The sequence below is a fragment of the Thermobia domestica genome, chromosome 9 (genome assembly GCF_964235325.1).
Source record: "Thermobia domestica chromosome 9, izTheDome1.hap1.1, whole genome shotgun sequence".
In the NCBI taxonomy this organism is placed as follows: Eukaryota; Metazoa; Arthropoda; class Insecta; order Zygentoma; family Lepismatidae; genus Thermobia; species Thermobia domestica.
The window spans coordinates 237,467,199-237,487,549 of record NC_137462.1 but is presented as its reverse complement, the minus strand read 5'-3'; positions in this window follow the sequence as shown (position 1 = coordinate 237,487,549).

Below are 20,351 nucleotides of genomic sequence, written 5' to 3'. Positions count from 1 at the left end.
TATATTATTAGTAATCTTCAAAATAATTCGACACGTTTTAACACCTTCTTAACTGCTTTTTAATAATTGACCCTGAGAAGCGTACATAAACAACTTTTCTGCATATTCAACAAGATGACTACTCCTTATATACAGACACTTATTTACTCGACAAGATGTTTACATACATATTCATTTACTTACGACGTTGCTATAGTAACAACAACTCTCTTATTTTAGTTACCGATTACAATAATAATATCTCGAAATCTCTATACGTCTTTATTTTCTTTATACATAGTATTGCTCAACTAATTCGCCTCTGATCCCTTTTTGTAAATTGGCACAGATTGTTAATAATACATACAACGTTATCGTTGTATATGTCGCTCGGACGGGATTTCCATAATAGTTCTGCTATGAAGGAAAGAACCCTGGATTACATATCATGAAACATTTACCTTTTGAATAGCTCTCGTATATTTAATATCAACTTTAACACATATATTCTACTTTTCCTTTCATATAATATATTATCATTATACATTTTTATATTTGTCAATATATCTCAATATTAATTACGACGAATTACAATTGTTATGAATGAGGCTATTCAAAAATCAAACCTAACAGATTAACTATTCCTTCATATACAAACATCACCATTTTCAAACAAAGATCTTCATAGTATTAAATGCTGATAGGATCAGAAGACAACAAACTAGAATACATAAACACATTGATGATTATACATTAATAAACTTTTGAAAAATGAAGAGATTCGATATTCCTTATTCTTATTCTTTCCATATAATAAGGTGCACTTATCTTATATAAGTCTGCCATTACCTTCATAAGTTTGCATTGAAATTATGATCTTTTATTTTTAAATATTCATAATAATCGCATGAAATTCGAAAAGAGTAAACACGACAACAAGAATAGCTTAAGTATATGTTTCTTGGAGAAAACATAAATTGTCAAACTCAGTATGTCCTTGTATTACAATAAAGCTTTTAGATAATTTCTTATCATGAAACACAAATCAATACTTCCTCAAATTAATACTATAAAAGGAAATTGCAACAAAACTATAAGAAATAAATTCAATAATATTTTGTTAGTTGCCATAAATTAACTTCGTCAATATTCCGTAAATGATTTGCTCCGCAAATGATTTGCTTTTTACATATTTAACAAGATATTTCACAATATTCATATAAGTAATTATGAGATAACTTTGCAAAAGACATGGAACACAAACATAATTACATTACTTAACATACATTATAATAATAAATCGAATAAAGAACATAATAACCATAGACGTAAGCAGAGGTCGATTTAATACAAATCCATCGGACGCCTTTTTAACAATTCAGGTTATACGTTCAAAGGGTTCATTTAAGGAACATAGTATAGCAAAATCTTGTGTACGTTCTTGTCTTTCATAGGATGATACCATATTTTGATTCCTATTTACGGAATTCCTGCCATTTGCAAATTGATTTTGTGAAAATCGGCGATAATTATTACTTCTACTGAAATTCCTGTTGTCATTTCTGAAATTTCTAGCTCCATTTCTATAATTAGGTTGCGTTTGATTTCCGGTACCACTATAACTACTCATTCTATTATTGAAACTGCGAATATTAGAATCATTTTCAGGTTGAATATCTACATTGCGAACAGAAGCATATTGCGTCTGATTACGTACGTAATTACCCTGACCTATATCCTGCATTTTACTGTTATTCTGAATTACAGACTGACTCTCATAACTCTGAATGAGCATAATTAAATGGTTGAAGTTAATGCACTCAGCCGACATTAGCAACTGTTGTAGTCTAAATGGCAATAAGATCCTATTAGAAGCTATAATTCGTGATTCCGGATGGTTTGGGTTTAATGATCTTAGCTCATGATATGTAGATACTACGAATTCAGTAATACTCCGGTGTAACTTTGGATCGTAGTGCTTCGTTCACAAAACGGCATCCCTATTCGCCACCATAAAATCGTTTTCATAGTTTGATAGAAGAGCATTCTTAAAATCGGAATAAGTATGAAGACTACTTCTAATAGCTTTAAACCATGTTAAGCAAGGTGGCAACAAGATGTGCGGTAATAGTTTTAAGAACTGAGACTCATCTACCCCCATGAGCTCACATTCATCCTGAAATTTTTCGAGAAATGCCCTAGCGGGTATATCTCCTGGCACGCCACTAAATTTTAAAAGCGACTTAACTTCGCTGAATCGCAACTGTTTACCTGGGTATGTCTTCATACCTCTACTGGAGATGTGTTTGCGTCTGGATGTTTGCCTTACTCTACCTTCTCTTTCACTAGTTTCTGCACCACTCGAAGATCCCTCAAGTTCCAGAGTTGTTCTTGGATGTCGATCAGGTACCCAACCTGTGGCTATAGGATGATTCGTTCCTTCGTTATCTTGAAATGGATTTCCGGGAATACATCTTTCCTTGATGAAATTTATTTCATCTCGTAGTAACTTAATATGGTTGTCGTGGGCATTAACCGTTGACTCTAAAACATCTATTGATTCTTGCATTTCGGTGCTCCTTTGTACAACTTTTTCTATTTTCTCTTCATACTTTTCAAATTTTTCCAGCACATGTGTGTTCATCTGATTTAGCTGATGTTGAACACGGTCCCATCTATCTTCATTACATTGATTTAACTTCACTATTTTTTTTATCAAAAACTGCTGGAGCTGTTCGGACTGGTTCTTCATTTCCTCAGTTTGGCTTCTTATTTGCTCAGATTGACTTCTTATTTGCTGAGCCAGTCCTTTAAAATGTCTGTCAAATTTCCACTAGGAGTCAATTCAGGATTCACCTTCTGTTCACCACTTATATTATTATTTGTCGTATTCATGGCCATAGTTCCACGAATTATTTTTCCGCTTCTCAATAGTAATATTAAGGTCACGTTGAAAACTTGCCGTTTTTACTATCCTTCGAAACGACAATTAAACTCCCGGTGGTGAGGCACCAATTTTGTAAGGGTTTTGTCTGTCTTGGTTCGTATATATTATTAGTAATCTTCAAAATAATTCGACACGTTTTAACACCTTCTTAACTGGTTTTTAATAATTGACCCTGAGAAGCGTACATAAACAACGTTTCTGCATATTCAACAAGATGTCTACACCTTTATACATACGCTTATTTTCTCGACAAGATGTCTACATACATGTTCATTTACTTACGACGTTGCTATAGTAACAACAACTCTCTTATTTTAGTTACCGATTACAATAATAATATCTCGAAATCTCTATGTCTTTCTTTTCTTTATACATAGTATTGCTCAACTAATTCGCCTCTGATCCCTTTCTGTAAATTGGCACAGATTGTTAATAATACATACAACGTTATCGTTGTATATATATATATATATATATATATATATATATATATATATATATATATATATATACAGACTTTTCCATAAGAGAAAATTGCTGTTTAGCACGCCCATCTTTTAGGGATGTAAACTCGAAAGTTCTTTTTCTTTATGGGAGATTTCAATGCTAATTTTGGAAGCAGTTTTGTCCAATAATTATTCGTGAAGAATTTGGGGCAAATGAGTTGTATTTGTTACAAAATGCAAAAATACTCATTCACAAAGCTAGTAAAGCCGTCTCAAACATTATTTTGGGAAGCCCCCCCTTTTGGGGGGCAAGGAGCGTAAAAAGGTGGTGGGTGATGTGCTACCAAAATCCCAAAATTTATTTTCGGAATGCCAGTAAGCGTCAGATTAATCACAAATGTCACAGAATTAATGCTTCAATGCTCCTTATATATAAGAGTGACTGATAATGGGGCCACAGCCTCCTTTCAAAAATAAAACAAATCTCCATAAATATCCTTAGTAGGAACATACGAGAAGTCATTTTCTGTCAATGTGAAATTTGGCGTCATTGTAGCAAAAGAGTATATGTTTTTTTCAAATCTGGAATGTTATTTTGGCAACGCACTGCCTTAAGGGGGCACAGGGGGCAAAGCATCAGATGATGGATCTTTATAAAAATTCAAAATTTTGATCCGGAAATGCCAGTGAGCGTCAGATTTTACACAACTGTCACAGAATTAATATTCTAATTGTCCTTGCATGTACCAGTGATTTATATGGGGCTACAGCCCCCCCTTCAAAAATAAAAAATCGCTATAAATATCCTTTGTAAAGACATACGAGTAGAAGCTATTTTTTGTTAATTAATGTGAAATTTGACGTCATTGTAGCAAAAGAGTATGCGTTTTTCAAATCTGGAATGTTATTTTGGTAACCATCGCCTTAGGGGGCACAGGGGGCAAAGGATCAGTGGTGGATCTTTATAAAAATTACAAATTTTGTTTCGGAAATGGCAGTGAGCGTCAGATTGTGCACAGATGTCACAGAATTAATATTACAATGCTCCTTGCATGGTCAGTGACTTACATGGAGCTACAGCTTCCTTTAAAAAAATAAATAAATAATTTTTAAAAAATCACAAATATACTTATTAGGGACATACTAGAAGAAGGTATTTTTCGTAATTAATGTGAAATTTGGCGGCATTGTAGCAAAAAAGTATGGATTTATGAAATCTGGAATGTTATTTTGATATCGCGCCGCCTTAAGGGGGTACAGAGGGCGAAGCGTAATTTGGTGGATCTTTATAAAAATTGTAAATTTTATTTTGGAAATTCTAGGGAGCGTTAGATTAATGACAAATGATACAAAATTGGTATTCCGATGCTCCTTGCATGTGCCAGCGACTGATATTGGGCTACAGCCACCCTTCCAAAATTCATATAATTTACGATAAATATCCTTAGCAGGGATGTACGGGAAGAAGGTAAATATGTTTTACAATTAACGTGGAATTTGTCATTATTGTAGAAGAATGTTTTGATTTTTTAAAAATTTCGAATCTTGTGTAAATGAATATCGTCTGTCAGCGTACTAGATTGATGATATAGCTTCGTTGTTTTGACAAAGAATTTTGAGTTTTTAAAAAACAAATTGGACTCTTCTTACAGCATAAAATCACACATACAAGTCACCTGTATATTTTCTGCACACTTAAGCAAACCAGCTCGAAATAGAACACAAAATGACAATGGAAAATTCCGCGGGTACCACGAACGAAAAAAATCTTAATGAGAAATAATATTTTAAAAATCAAAAGTCTAATAGGTGACCTTTAAGTTTTAATATTGTTTTCTCTATTCATGTAAAAACGTAATTTTTCCCTACTCCTTACACAATAATTGTATGATCCCACTTTCCACGCAGTTGCTTATTCATATACTGCACATGTAAGCACGTCAGTAAATCGTATACTATGGACAAATGGTTGTAGTAAAAATCAATGTCTCGCAAACAATAAGTATCAAGTTGAGTAAGGCTATACCATAAGCCCAAGAAAATATATTATTCCTTCTTAAAAACAACAGTTTTTTGTCTCAGTTTTCATTAACTGAATTGTTTAAAGATTTCATTAGTCTAAGTGTAAGACAGATAAAACAAACTTACTTTTTATTCAGCAAGACATGAATTAATGCGATTTACTAAAGCCACTGTGAACACCTTCTCCAATATATCTGGAGTGAACATCTCTACGCTCGGAACAATTCTTTGTTTTAAGTTATCTATATTGTTACATGATTTTTGATAGAATTTTTTAGGAATCTCCACAAGAAAAGAATTGCATGGAGGAAGATCTGGCCTACTTGGTGGCCATTCGACACTTCACCCTATAGAAATAAGTCGTTCCCCAAACTTCTCTTTTAAAAGATTTATAGTCGTAGTCGTGTAAGAAAGTGGTGTGGATATTTATTGTGGTTTTCAAAGTGATTTTGGAACCGGAAAGGGGAAGTTGTAGCCCCACAATGACCACTGGCACATGGAAGTAGCATCTGAGCGTAAATTCTGTGATATTAGTGATTATTTTTACGCTAACGCCAATAACACAAATAACGAAAAGTTTGAATTTTTCTTGTCGCTACTGTTGCCCAATAAGAAGGAAAGGCCGTAACAAAATTCCAGACGCATGCACCATCATAGGTACAAGCAAAAGAGTTATTGTATTTTCTAACTAAAAATGCAAATTTACCGCAAAATTCTTACAAATAATTAGAGAAAACTGCTTTCAACATTTCACATTGACACTCTCATTAGACAAAAGAAATTCTGAGTCCACGCCGCTAAAATAAATCTACAAAAGTACACATGGGTATTATCTTATTATCACTTAAGAATTATTTCTAAACAAATATTTTTCTTCTAAAATAATGCCAAATTTCGCATTAATTATTAAAAAACTGCTTCTGCCAGTAGGTCTATGGGTAAGAACAGTCATATTGAATTTATGACGCTTTTCAAAGAGAGCTGTAGTCCCACATTAATCACTGGTACATAAAAGTAGTATGGAGCATTAATTCTGTGCATATTGCAACTAATTTGACACTCATGAGCACTCTCAAAATAAAATTTGGAATTCCTATCAGTCCTCCCCCTATGACCCCCAATGATACCAAATTACCCACCGTGTCCTTTGCCTCCTGCTACCAAATAATATTCCAGTGTTTTACTATCATAACGCCAAATTTCACATTACTTGACAAAATATAGCTTCTTCCGTATGTCCCTCCTAAGGATATTTATCGTGAATTTTTAATGTGATTTTTGGAAGGGGCTGCAGCTCAATATCAGTCACTGACATATGCAAGGAATATTGGAATATTATTTTTGTATTATTTGTGATCAATCTGACACACTGGATTTTCCAAAATAAAATTTGAAATTTTATAAAGATCCTCCAACTTATGCCTCACCCCTGTGCCCCCCCCCTAAGGCGGTAAATGACAAAAATAATACTCCAGATTTGATAAACGAATAACTTTTTACGTACCCGACGCTCAGTTTCACATTAAGGGAGAAAAAATTCATTCTTCTCGTATGTCTATACTAAGGATATTTATGGTGATTTTTTTTAGTTTTGAAAGGGATCTATAGCCCCATATAAGTCACAGGCCATGCAAGGAGCATTGTAATATTAATTATGTGATATTTGTGAATAACTTGACGCTCACTGACATTTCCGAAACAAAATTTTGAACTTTTATAAAGATCCATCATCTGATGCTACGCCCCCTGTGCTCCCCTAAGGCGGTGGTTACCAAAATAACATTCCAGATTTGAAAAACGCATACTCTTTTGCTACAATGACCCCAAATTTCACACTAATTAACAAAAAATAGCTTCTTCTCGTATGTCCCTACTAAGGATATTTATGGTGATTTTTTATTTTTGAAAGGGGGCTGTAGCCCCATATAAATCACTGGTACATGCAATGACAATTAGAATATTAATTCTGTGACAGTTGCGTAAAATCTGACGCTCACTGGCATTTCCGGAACAAAATTTTGAATTTTTATAAAGATCCATCATCTGATGCTTTGCCCCCTGTGCCCCCTTAAGGCAGTGCGTTGCCGAAATAACATTCCAGATTTGAAAAACGCATACTCTTTTGCTACAATGACCCCAAATTTCACACTAATTAACAAAAAATAGCTTCTTCTCGTATGTCCCTATTAAGGATATTTATGGAGATTTGTTTTATTTTTGAAAGGGGGCTGTAGCCCCATTGTCAGTCACTCTTACATGTAAGGAGCATTGAAGCACATAATTCTGTGACATTTGTGATTAATCTGACGCTTACTGGCATTCCGAAAATAAATTTTGGGATTTTGGTAGCACATCGCCCACCACCTTTTTATGCCGCTTGCCCCCCAAAAGGGGGGCCCTTCCGAAAATAATGTTTGAGACGGCGTTACTAGCTTTGTGAATGAGTATTTTTGCATTTTGTAACAAATACAACACATTTGCCCCAAAATCTTCACGAATAATTATTGGACAAAACTGCTTCCAAAATTTAACATTGAATCTCCCATAAGGAAAATGAACTTTCGTGTTTACATCCCTAAAATACATATATATATATATATATATATATATATATATATATATATATATATATATATATATATATATATATATATATATATATATATATATAACAACGAGTGTAATACAAGTTCCGTAAGCAGCAGATGGATAAAGTACAACTAGGACATTTTGTTGTTATGCTAAATTCATATCAAAATGGCTCCTATGGTAACTAGTGTTGAAAGAAGAAAAAAAAACGCAAACTATGTATCACTCTTTTCATTTGATTAGGAAAATAAAGGTTGAGATGACAGTTAGTCTTGGGATGCTAAGTTCGTGATAAAAGTAATTTCTTACTGTGTCTAACAGCTTTGTGCTCAACGGAAATCAATATTGAAATAGGAAGATGAGGGATGAATGAAATGGTGAAATGAAGAAACGGGAGAACCCCGAGGTGAACGCTCTACCATTGAGCCACCGCGGCCCCCATACAAAAGAAGACTAAATATATAGATGCAACCTGTTGTTTCGGTATTGGGTCATTATAGAAAAACTGAATATCGCTATTAATTAGCATCTTTTCTTGTGATCATCAGACTTGAAACTGGAAATATATTTTTCTAACATGTTCTGTTTGAATAGGAGAATAATAATTGAGACGTGCTTATGGAATGTCCATCACAGCCCAATGCTATTTCGTCTTTAGAATTAAGATCTTCGATATGAGCCCCCAAAGTGAAGATCAAGAATGAACAATGTGATTTTATTAGCATTTTATTAAACTAACATTGTTTTAAAATTTTGTTTATGTTGGCGTACAGTTCATCAGTTGCTCTTCCACGAACAGTAGTAGAAAACATGTTTCCAAGAAAACATGTTTTGCGTTCTGAAAAGAGGTGCAATAGCGTAGTCAGTAAAGCGTCTGCCTACCAACTGGACTTCGAGTCCTTGTGTCGCTGGAAAATTTTGGTTCTACCTTCGTTCCAATGCTGCTCTGAGACTAATTCAGACACTTTAAAATGAATACCTTCGACAATCCAGGGAAGTAACGGTGCCAAAGGAAGGAGTTGACTACAGAAGAGTCCAAGTCTAAGATATTAATCTCAAAAAGTACGAACAAGTTTCATAAAGGAGGGGAGAGAACGAGATATGTGGAATTCAATAGAATTGGTGCTGTAATTGTATGGTTATTCATGAATGCTCGAGAAGTAAATATAAGATATATTGGGATTTAACTGTTCCCCCACCCAAACAAATATTGGACAGGAAACTTATTGAAGTGGACTTTACATGAAGTTGAAAACTAAAATTAAGGACTTCTTAAATGTTTAGGCAAGTTTTTCAGATTCATCCATTGCTCTTTGAAACTTCTTTTACGGATCCTAAGGTTTCCAGCAAGTGTTTTTTGCTACGTTGAGAATAATTTGCTTTGAATTTTCGTATGTTTCAGCATAATTGCAATACCAAGTCCTCAGCTAAAAGACATCTGACTATACGAGAAGCGTAATATTCACCAGTTGGTGTAATTGATTTTCTTCGTATCTGTGGACAATTATGAATGATTAAATTAATCCATGAAAGCTTAATAACAGCGCACTGCGAGTTTATTGGCTGATGCCACAGCCAATTCGGGTGACGCGGAATATAAATTATTATATTGCCAAAATGAAAAAATCTTGGTTAACGATTTTTTTTTAATTCAATGACCTAAAGTTTATAGTAATAACAAAATCCTTCAACGCACTTTTGTTCTGCAAAATATTACGGTACTTATCATTGCACATTCAGTAACAGTATATAAATATCAATTAAATAAGTACAATTCAACGGATTCATTTATTTAATTTAGACTTCCTCTTTGGTGGTTTTTACAAAAATAATTCCCACAATTTTTTAGACTTGCTTACTTCCTTATTTTGATTATGATTCAAATGTGTGGTTACTAGTCCAGGAAAGATGATTAGATTGTGTTTTGATAATGTTTATGTTTAATAGATAATTTAGATTTACTACAATGCATAACCGAAAGTAATTGTTATAAATAATACAATAAACTAAAATTTGTCTTCCACTACCAATATAACATAACTGTTATTTCAATAATTGACTTGTTACTATCGTAATTAAAATTTTCATCTTTGATGTGACAAATTGTGAGGAAACAAACATGAAGACATAGGAAGGTAAAACACAACCTCACAACAATTTCATTAAGATGTACTAACAAAGGACGATGTTCCTAATAAACTTCAAAGTAAAGTGTTAAGAATAAAATGGATTTGATTCTGCAACCTTTACGAGCTACTTTAAATTAGTCAAGCAGTATTCGCAAGAGTTTCTCAACTGTTCTTTCTGTTCAAGTAAGGTATTAACCTTATTTGTAGGCTACAGTTGTTCAGTTATATAGATGTTCAGTGTTGTCCCTTATATTAGAGAAGAAACGACTCCTGTAGCTCTTTTCCAGACGTCAAGATGCCAAGAACTGACGACACATTGCCAAGTTAAACAGCAATAGCTATATGTTGAATTAGGAAAGATGTTGAATGAACATCTCCAGAAACGATAGATATGCGTCTGCCTACCTGTCTAATAAAATCAAGGCTTCTAGATTCCCAAGCACCACTAGTCTCGATGGAAATTGGAGCAAAAATAAATTTATCAATGAGGTTCTTGTATTTCCTTCGTTTTTCTTCCTTTCTACGACTAGCAACAGCTCCAGCATTCAAAACAGCCAAAGGAAGACTTGAATGGACAAATGTATCTGAACTAGAGATGCAAGGGCTCGGAAAAAACGGCTTTTTTTTATAAAAAAAACTCGGTTTTTTCTGCTTCGCTTTTTTGCTTGGGAAATTTTGGGCTTTTTTCAAAATTCTGCTTTAAATTGGTAAAGCAGACTTTGTTTCGCTTCTCTATAACACAAAAAGTCATTTAATTAGTGGTTGATGCCGATAATAATATAAAACCTCGAAAATAAACCATGAATTTCGAAAAGATATTTCAAACAATTTTACTTCAACATTTTTACATTATGAATTCCAAAGGATTAACCAGTGTATGTAATATATTTCTTTTTAACCTCCTATATACAAAAGCAAGGAGAGTTGGCAAGAACCATGGTTGTTTCTGAAAATGCCAAAAACCCGTTTTTTGGGGGGAGTTTAAACCAGGTTTGTTTTAGGTTTAAACCAGGTTTTTTTTATTTAGATATTTTGCTTTATGTATTTATATTACATATTCACAGAAATAAGTTTGTTTCGCCTTAGTGTTATTATGCAACAACGGGATTATGCTGGAAGAGGTCCCATAAGCTTAAAGAAGTCCGGTCAGTAAATTTCTTAAATTGAGAAACTCCCGCCCTAGCCACCGGGAAAATCCCGTCATTATTTTAAATGTAAAACAATAACGGAAAAATCTTGTTATTCCTTTGCATGTAAAATTTAAAGGTCAACGTATCATAATCAGTGCGCTAAAACTGAGGTATTAAATTACAAATTTAGTATGTAGATATCATTGAAAGTCCAATCCAAGCTAATGTTGGAAGCTACGTAGGCAATCGATAAATTTTGTCAATTTCTATCAATATATTTAAGCAACCTTGGCTTCTTATAAAACAACAGGCATGCAGAAATATATAATTTGGTTTCGTTTCGTATGTTACGTAATACCGAGGTTATCAAGGAGAAGACTTTCGCTTAAAGTGACCTCCAAACCGCTATTTGGTTTACACATGAAAGAAGGGTTGTGGTTCGACCGAGAATTGAACATGGGACACCTTGATTAAAAAGTGAAAAGGAAATAAGACTAATGCAGATGGTTTGACATGTGAAAACGTCACCATAAAGTTCGCATTTTTGTTCTTTTTTATATTTTTGGTTTTAACCAGTTATTTAAAAAACAAAACAGCTGGTGTAAACGAGCCAACCCTAAAAGTAAAAACTTCTTTTTTTTTTAAAAAAAAAAAAAAAACTAGCAAAATTGTATGTAGTATTTTTACTTCAAAATATTCCATACCCTCTTTTTGAAACAAAATAAAATTAAAATAAAACAGGAGAAATACTTAGATTTATATGATACACTTAAAGGCTGCACATCTAGAGCTTTTGATTCTATATATTCTTAAAATTCTACAGTTAAGTTTTATATAACCACCATCACGGTTTACCCAATCCTCAAGTTTTCTGGATTTTTAACAAGAGGGATTCAACATATCATTACGGACCCTCCCCCTACCAATAAAAAGGACTACGAAATATATTTAAACTAAATACAACTGCACAACAAACATGACTGAGTGATTAGCTTTTGCGCTTCTATCGGGAAGTCCGGGATTCAACCAAGCATTCGACCATTCTGACAAAGTTTGTCTTCATTCCACCTGTGAATGTAAAAATAGTGCGTGTACTGGCCGACTAGGAGTGTAGGAGTTGGCCGATTTCCTTTCTTATTGTTTTTAAATTGTTATTATTACTAATTACCAGCAGTGACGGTTTTGCGAAGGTTAGGAGGTCGGTCTTTCGGACTGAAGCTTGTTCTCCAAAGTTGCGGAATGTCTAAAACGAACGAAATATCTATTAGTTATGCCTTTACTCATAAATTTTAAGCTCCCGCCAAATAAAAATTACGAATGTTTAGAAAAACTAAACATTAGTAAGAAAAACCCCTTCCAAAATACTTTTCTAAATTCGCCACTGATTCTCAGTATAAAATGATCTTCAAGGTTGTATCCGGAAGATTATTGCTAAACATATAAACAAAACGAAATATTAGTTATGCTGTACTCATAAACTTCAAGCACCTCCCAAATAAAATTAGGACTTTTAGAAAACGAAACAATCAGAGATACCCCTCCCAAAGTACTTTTTCTAAATCCGCTACTGATTATTTGTATAAATTAGTATTCAAGGTTGTATCCGGAAAATTATTGCTAAATCGTTGCACAACTACAGTATAACAGAAATGTGGAAGTACGGTTTGGCGGACATATTGAAAAACGTATGCTTTGACGGATATATAGAAAAACGTAAGTTTAACTTTTGTGCTAGAAGCTAGAGTACTAAGCCCTTAGAAATGAAACACGAATGACAAACTAAAATGATCTAGAGAAGAAGAAAAATGTCGATAACTTAAAATAAAGTTAAATAGCCTGTAAAATTGCCCTCAAATACTACATTCTTCATGTTAGCTTTAATTCATAAAACATGTGCTTCATCCATCTTGATGGTGAATTACAGAGCTAAAAATGGCATTTAGGTCATGGAATTCTTATCTAACTATAGAATTTACTATAAGAAAGCTATTTAGATAGAAAAATCGTGAAAACGAAAAAAGCCAAAATTTCCAAAATTCTCGTTTTTTTCCCAAAAAAGCAGGCTTTTTATGTGAAAAAAACCATCGATTCAAAAAAGCCGGCTTTTTATGTGAAAAAACCATCGATTCAAAAAAGCCGGCTTTTTATGTAAAAAACCATCGATTCAAAAAAGCCGGCTTTTTATGTGAAAAAACCATCGATTCAAAAAAGCCGGCTTTTTTGCATCTCTAATCTGAACATATAAAGTCCATACGAATAATTTTGCTCTCATTCAAGGCACTAAGGCCATTTCATCGGGTCGTTTTTACGAGATTATTGTTACAAGTAGTGGAATGTAAATTATAGAATAGGAATAATGCATGACATTTCTACCTATATATGGAGTAAAATAGTGATGTATGTTATAATATGCGTAAAAAAGCATACCAAATTTCTGGTTTGATAAGTATGTTAACACTGGATGTACAGAAATAACATATCAATGTTTCATATACTATTGGTGTAAATACTTAAGCACAAGCTTGTATGAAAATGAGAAATTGATTTCATTCAAAATTTGAAAATTACTTAACTATTGAAAATCGATTACAGCGACAACTGTTAACATACCAGTACTTGTAAATTAATCTAGATCAATATTGTCACTAGGAATTCATTACAAACTTTCCTTTACTTTTAAAATAGAACCGCGGTGACTCAGTGGTAGACTCTGGCACATGAGATCCTTGGTGCGATTCCAGCTCGTTCCAAGTGAGATTTGTGGTGGACAAACACCGTGTGCGTGAATTTCCTCGGGGTTCTCCCGTTTCCTCCCACTTCCTTCCTACACCATTTCATTCATTTCTCATCATCACTGTCTCCTTTAGCCTATCCGGCATACCCGTGGAACGTAAATCTTAAAGATTTCATTTGTCTAAAAATGCCCATATATAATTTGCTGTGAATAAAGATTAATCTAATTACTACTCAATTTCCATATAAAAATAGTTCAATAATTTCCTTTCATTTAGGATGTTATTTAATAAAAATTCTTCAGTGTGTTTTCAGTTGTGAGAAATTATTATTATTTTTTTAAATCTAGTAACAGCAATAGGATTCTCATGTGTTCAAAGACGAACGTGAAACACATCTTCTGAATTATAATTTAAAAGGTTTTTGATATATCAGATTTCCAGCTAGCAAAGAATAATAAATATTATTTATTTTTTTTAAAAGTAGAATTATATTTTAGCATTTCCCAACAAGTATTAAATTGTGGTCCAATAATAAATATTCAATTTACATAAGTTATTACATATTTAATATTATTATCATCGCATGTACAGTACATTTCAAGAGTACAGTACCAGCAAAAGTGCTGCACCCGACCTATTGGAATTAAATCAGTCAGTGGAAAATACTCTTGCTGGTGTTTATAAATGTTACCCTCTGGTCCTACAAGGAGTAAAGGCTGTAGCATTCAAAAATACCACTACCAAAGTAGTTTTGGTTGAAAGAGCAACAAGTGACAGTGGAAAATAAAACCAACTATGCTTAAACGGAAAGAGAAAGGGTTTTCGGATAAGTATTGGATCCGCCACTGGCACGGGCGTCTCCAGCGGGGGGACATGGGGAGACGCGTCCCCCCAAATGTTTGGAGATAAATGGATCAATGCTGAAAGTATTTAGATCTATATGAGGGAGTAAAAACATAGGCAGAACAAATGAAAGTTATGTCTGTTGTCAGTGGCGTATTTACGATTTTGTTTCGGGAGGGCTTAGCTAACCTTATTCCTGGAAATGTGAAAATTCTGCAAGATATTTCATTTACTTTAATATAGTAAATAAAATTTCGGGGGGCTTAAGCCCGGAAGTCCCCTCTTAAATACGTTACTGTCTGTTGTTAAACATTAGGTTGATGTGATTATAATGTCCACTTGACGCGTGCTAGGCCCCTACTTTCAGATTATGTTTTTAAGTTACACTTCTTGGTTAGTCAAAGTAGTCTCTGTTGCAAGCACACACTTTTTTTTTTATTGTTGAACAAGCAACAATTGGATTCCATGACGAAAAAAGACTGGAGAAGGGAATTAAAGGATGTATAGTAGGTTGATATGCGAATTAAGAATGGAAATCTATGCAAAGACAGGGAAATATACAATAGAAGGGAAGGTGACAAGAGGAATTAAAAATGATACAAAAATTTGAATAATGTATATGAAGGTGAATTTTATTTAAATAGAAGGGAGTTAGGGAGAATATAGAAACTACAGACGGAAATTAGCCTATATGAGCCTATTTGAACTTGAGGAAGATAAAAATAATACATTGAACGGGATGATAGCTAGAATAAACTGTACATTTTAGACATTAAAACGGAAAACGAAGTAAACGAGGATGGTTGATTGGACAATTTCAAAACCATACAGCGAGATGAAGAGCAAAAAGGTAGATAATACACCTTTTGAGTTTATTAAGAATACAGAAGGTGAAAAATCATAAATTCCACATTCGCAATCAAATCAAGAGTGTCATCTTAAGACTTCTTTCAGAAAGTTAAGATTTTATTAGCTAAAAACTCGAAATATATGAGGACTATAAAATTAGACTGGTGTAAATACGTTTAAGAACACTGAGTAGGAATGTCAAGGTGAAGAAAAATTACATAACAACCATATATAAAATATTTTTTGGGGGGAGAAAGGGTGAACAGGTAGCCTACCAGTGATGGAAGAAAATTTGGATGAATTTTGTTGCTAAAGGTAGAAAGAAGGGATCCCGTTAGTAAAGTAGATTCCAGTTTACACCAATAATTTTGACGTAAACTTAGTTCGGGTTTACTAGTATTCTAGTCGTCCCCGTCGTTCCTAATTTTAACACGCCAGAGACGCCCATGGCCGCTGGTACTGTGTGAATCCTTCAATAAAAGTAACGTAATTCTGGTTGATTAGATTAGAGCTTGGTGTTCCTTTTAGGGTACATGAAGCTTCAACGATACTATATGAGATGTAGACTTACATCCTAACGCGGGATCCGATTCACCTGATCTCCACTAGAATCGAACACAGATTTCCCATGTCAAAGGCGCGTACGCTAATCACATAGCAACGAGAGAGCTCTGAACAAGTATTGTCAAATGTTTCGCGTTAGAATTGTACTGTACTTTGCATAAACAGAAACTATAAGCAAAAGTGATTAAAACAAACTGTAGGTATTCGAAATACTTTTAATTATATAAAAGCCTATGTTCACTTCGAACTAATAATCACGCAAATATAAAAATGGACTGTGGCATTTGGTACCGGTACAAAGCTCTTACATTTCCTGTCCCTTACGGATTAGAATGTTCTCAAATTTTGAGTGATTCGACGAATGAGCAATTTTCAGAGCAACATCATTGCGTTTTCAAAGATTTCCCAAACACAAAATTAGAATACGTCTTTTAACCGTCTGTTATACGGAGTTAGCACGAAAATTTTAGTAAAATCCCTCTAAATCGTATACCCAAAATTTTCAGTTGAAATTTGTGTTTAGAGCTATGGTCTTCTTAGAAATGAACATAAATCCTTAAGTTTTATCTCCCACGGTTATGCAGGCTAGGCTACACGAGATGGCGATGATGAGAAATGAATGAAATGGTGGATTGAAGAAAGTAAAAGGAAACGGAAGAACGGCGAGAAAACCCACGTACACGGGGTTTGTCCACCACAAAGCTCACTTGTCTCGAGCTAGGATCTAACCAAGGACCCCATGCACCAGAGGTGAACGCTCTGCCACTAAGCCATTGCAGCCTCTGGCGGTCCTCTTAGAGTTAAGGAAGTGAATTAACAATGATTCTCAAATAAAGAGTAAAAATTGAAATAAGATGGCTGGAACTAAATTTTAGGGTCTGTATTTTGGTTCAGAAGAATATTATATTAGAGTGATAGATTGTGTATGTTGGAATGGTGGCATTACTCAAGAAAGGAGGTCATAATTTAATTTTAACCGTATTATTATACTTTAGTTATGATCTTTACTGCATTACCTATTTACAAAATTGTTCATTAATACAAAAGTAAAATAAAATATACCAGATTTCAAGTATAAGTAGCATGCAATTTTAAGACTATACTCTTACATATCAATTTGTACAGAAAAGAAAAACGAAAACACTTTCAAAGAATCCTGCAATATAGGTTTTAAGCTTTTGACATTCAATTTCACAGAATGTCAGAACAGCAACACATGACGTGGGAAGGAAAGAAAAATCATTCCATGAGAGAAAGATGGTCACCGCAGTTTGGTCAATTTATAGGATTGCACGTATGAATCAGTTTCTGAGAATTCTCTGGAGTGTATTTTATTTTCTTTGTGCTAATGGATTTCATGTCGCTACGAACGAATTTTCCTGTCAAAAGAAGGGTTTGTGCTTGTCTTAAGATAATACTTAGAAGTTCATCAGAAGCTTCATATTTACGTGAATGCACATCTCTTACCAAAAACCCAATGTCATATCAATTCCAAATGCTTCATCATCTATTAGTTAATGGTGATCATTAGCATTATTTGATTACTGTTTGTTATCATTAGACATATCTAACATAAAACACAATTTGTATTACGTTGGTCATCAGAAAGAGAAATAAATCAGTGGTTGATGGGAGACAGGGTAGTCGGCAATAAGGGGATTCCAATACATTGCTCGTATACTGGTATGGGACTATAATATATCCGTTCCAGTAAAATTCGATCATGATGAGGAATGGTCGGTTGAAAGAAGTGGTCGTCCAGGGAATCTTCATTGCACATAGAAAAAATTTGTGATATGCAGTGAAGATACATCCTGCTACTAAAAGCAATTATATGTACAATGTATCACATATAAATACGACAAATAGAAAAAAAAACGCTCTGATGCCCAGTTAGTCAGTACGTGCACTTCTGAAGCACGTAATCCTAGGTTAAATTTCTTATTCACCCAGTTTCATGATAAAAACTGAAGAAGTGGCTTAAGCAAAGGAAAGGCGAGTGAAATGAAACAAAGAAAGTTAAACAAACAAACAAAACAAAACAAAAAAAAAAAAAAAAAAACTGGAACATTAATGCATCACAGGGGTCCATATTCCCCTCTTGTATTATGACTAATAAGAAACTGTACAATGTGTATGCACTACATTGAAGATATGTTACAGAAGGTCACTTCAGAAATTTAATGAGGAGAAAGTATCATTACAATGAAGATTCTTTTGCAATTTATTCTCTAATATACATCTATTTCCAAAATTGGCCAATGTGAAGGATCATTGTAGAACATTAGTTTAATTTAATTATCTCGCAAGAAAATGGAAAGAAATTATACAAATCTCTTGCGGGATGAATAAATAAATGTACAATAACTGTCATTTGAACTCATAGATGAACAGTAGGTGCCTCTTTTGCTTTTTGAAACTAAGTTCAACTATTGTTAGACTGTATTTCCTGAATATAGGTATCCTGCAAGGTCTCTACAAAGATTGATGTCTCCACACGTAACTCCCGAACTAACGCCCCTTTAAGAATTTTGCTTACATCTCCGAAATTTGACAATACCTACTTCCTTAAACCACTTCCTTTCAGAAGATATTCCATCTGTATGTGGTGTGCATCGTATGAGCCATATAATGCTAGCGGTTTGTACCACATGCTTAACTCTTTTTTCAATTACCTTGTATATTTGCATGTTGCAAAGACATGAATGAATAGAAAACTAGACGGCGACTACTTTTTCATAATACAATGTTGTAATAACAGTATCAGTGAAATCAAAATCAGTGGTTCAAATAAATATGTACGAATAGAATGTTAGCGCAGCAACACAATAATCTTCGGCATAATTTGGAAATCTATTCATATGTCCAGGCTATTCTGAGACGGCTTGATCGATAGAGATCATTGCAAATATTATACAAGATCATTTTTTTAGACACGAGAAACATTGCCTGGTCTTCAATGATAGGATTGAGTGGATGTTTTTCAAGATATCTATTGACGTAAATATGAGTCCTTTGACACTTAATGCTGTTTTGGCGTTAAATTACTGAGTTTGTAACCGAACTTTGAAGCAAAGTATTTCAACTTCACACGAAATTATATTTGTACATGTTACAGATTATATTTACACGAAGTGTACAACATTAACACTTCATTTCCCACATTTCATTTAGTGTTGTAATGAAGATATCACAATAGATATAGCGTGACTTCAATGGGCTCGCTGTTGGACTTAAATCCAAAGAATATACTTTGTTTGAAACAAATTTTGCAGTGGGTTTACACAGTTTGATACATCTGTCAAATGAAAAGTGAAATTCAATATAGACACGAATTCTTGAGAACAAACTGATGGTCAAAGTTAACAGCAAGTCTAAGATTGTTCGGTTGTAGAATTTATTAACAGCTTATAATACTTAATTGATTGTCATTCAATCAAAGATCTCTGTTGACTGGTCCATCTTAAACAAGTATATCAAGAAACAATAGTGAGAGGGCTATTGAATGAATAATATCTTTGTAATTATTAAAACTACGTGAATCATAATTGAATTTTTTTTTTTCGTTTCAGATTAAATCATTATTGATTGAGTACCCAAAATGTTACTCTTTTCAAAATTTACAAAATGAAATGAAGTAAATAATTACGGAAACAAAACACTTTTCAATATTTATCAATTTTCAGTGATCCCATCTAATATGAAAAAGAAAATTGTTATATTGTTAATCGCTCTTATGTGTCCAGATCGGGATGCATTATAAATTTCACAATTGCTCATTTAAAGATTGTAAAGCTCAATAGAAACTCACATGAGTTTAATCAAATTTCATATTTTCAATGACAAAGTTTAAAGTGGATCATGGTTTGGGACAATTTCTTTCTTATCATATACATCATACCTTTCATTTACTCATACAACTTTGCAATACTCACGATATGGAGTATATACAGAGTAAATAATCAGATCATACGTCTTCTAATCCCATCCGTACTTGATCAGATTGTTTATTATCTCATTTGTCGCATGTTTGCAACAACTCTTGTTACAGTGGTTTTCTGTATTTGCTACTTTTGGGTTATGTGAATAATTAGAAAGTCATCTGCGTGTATGCTTGA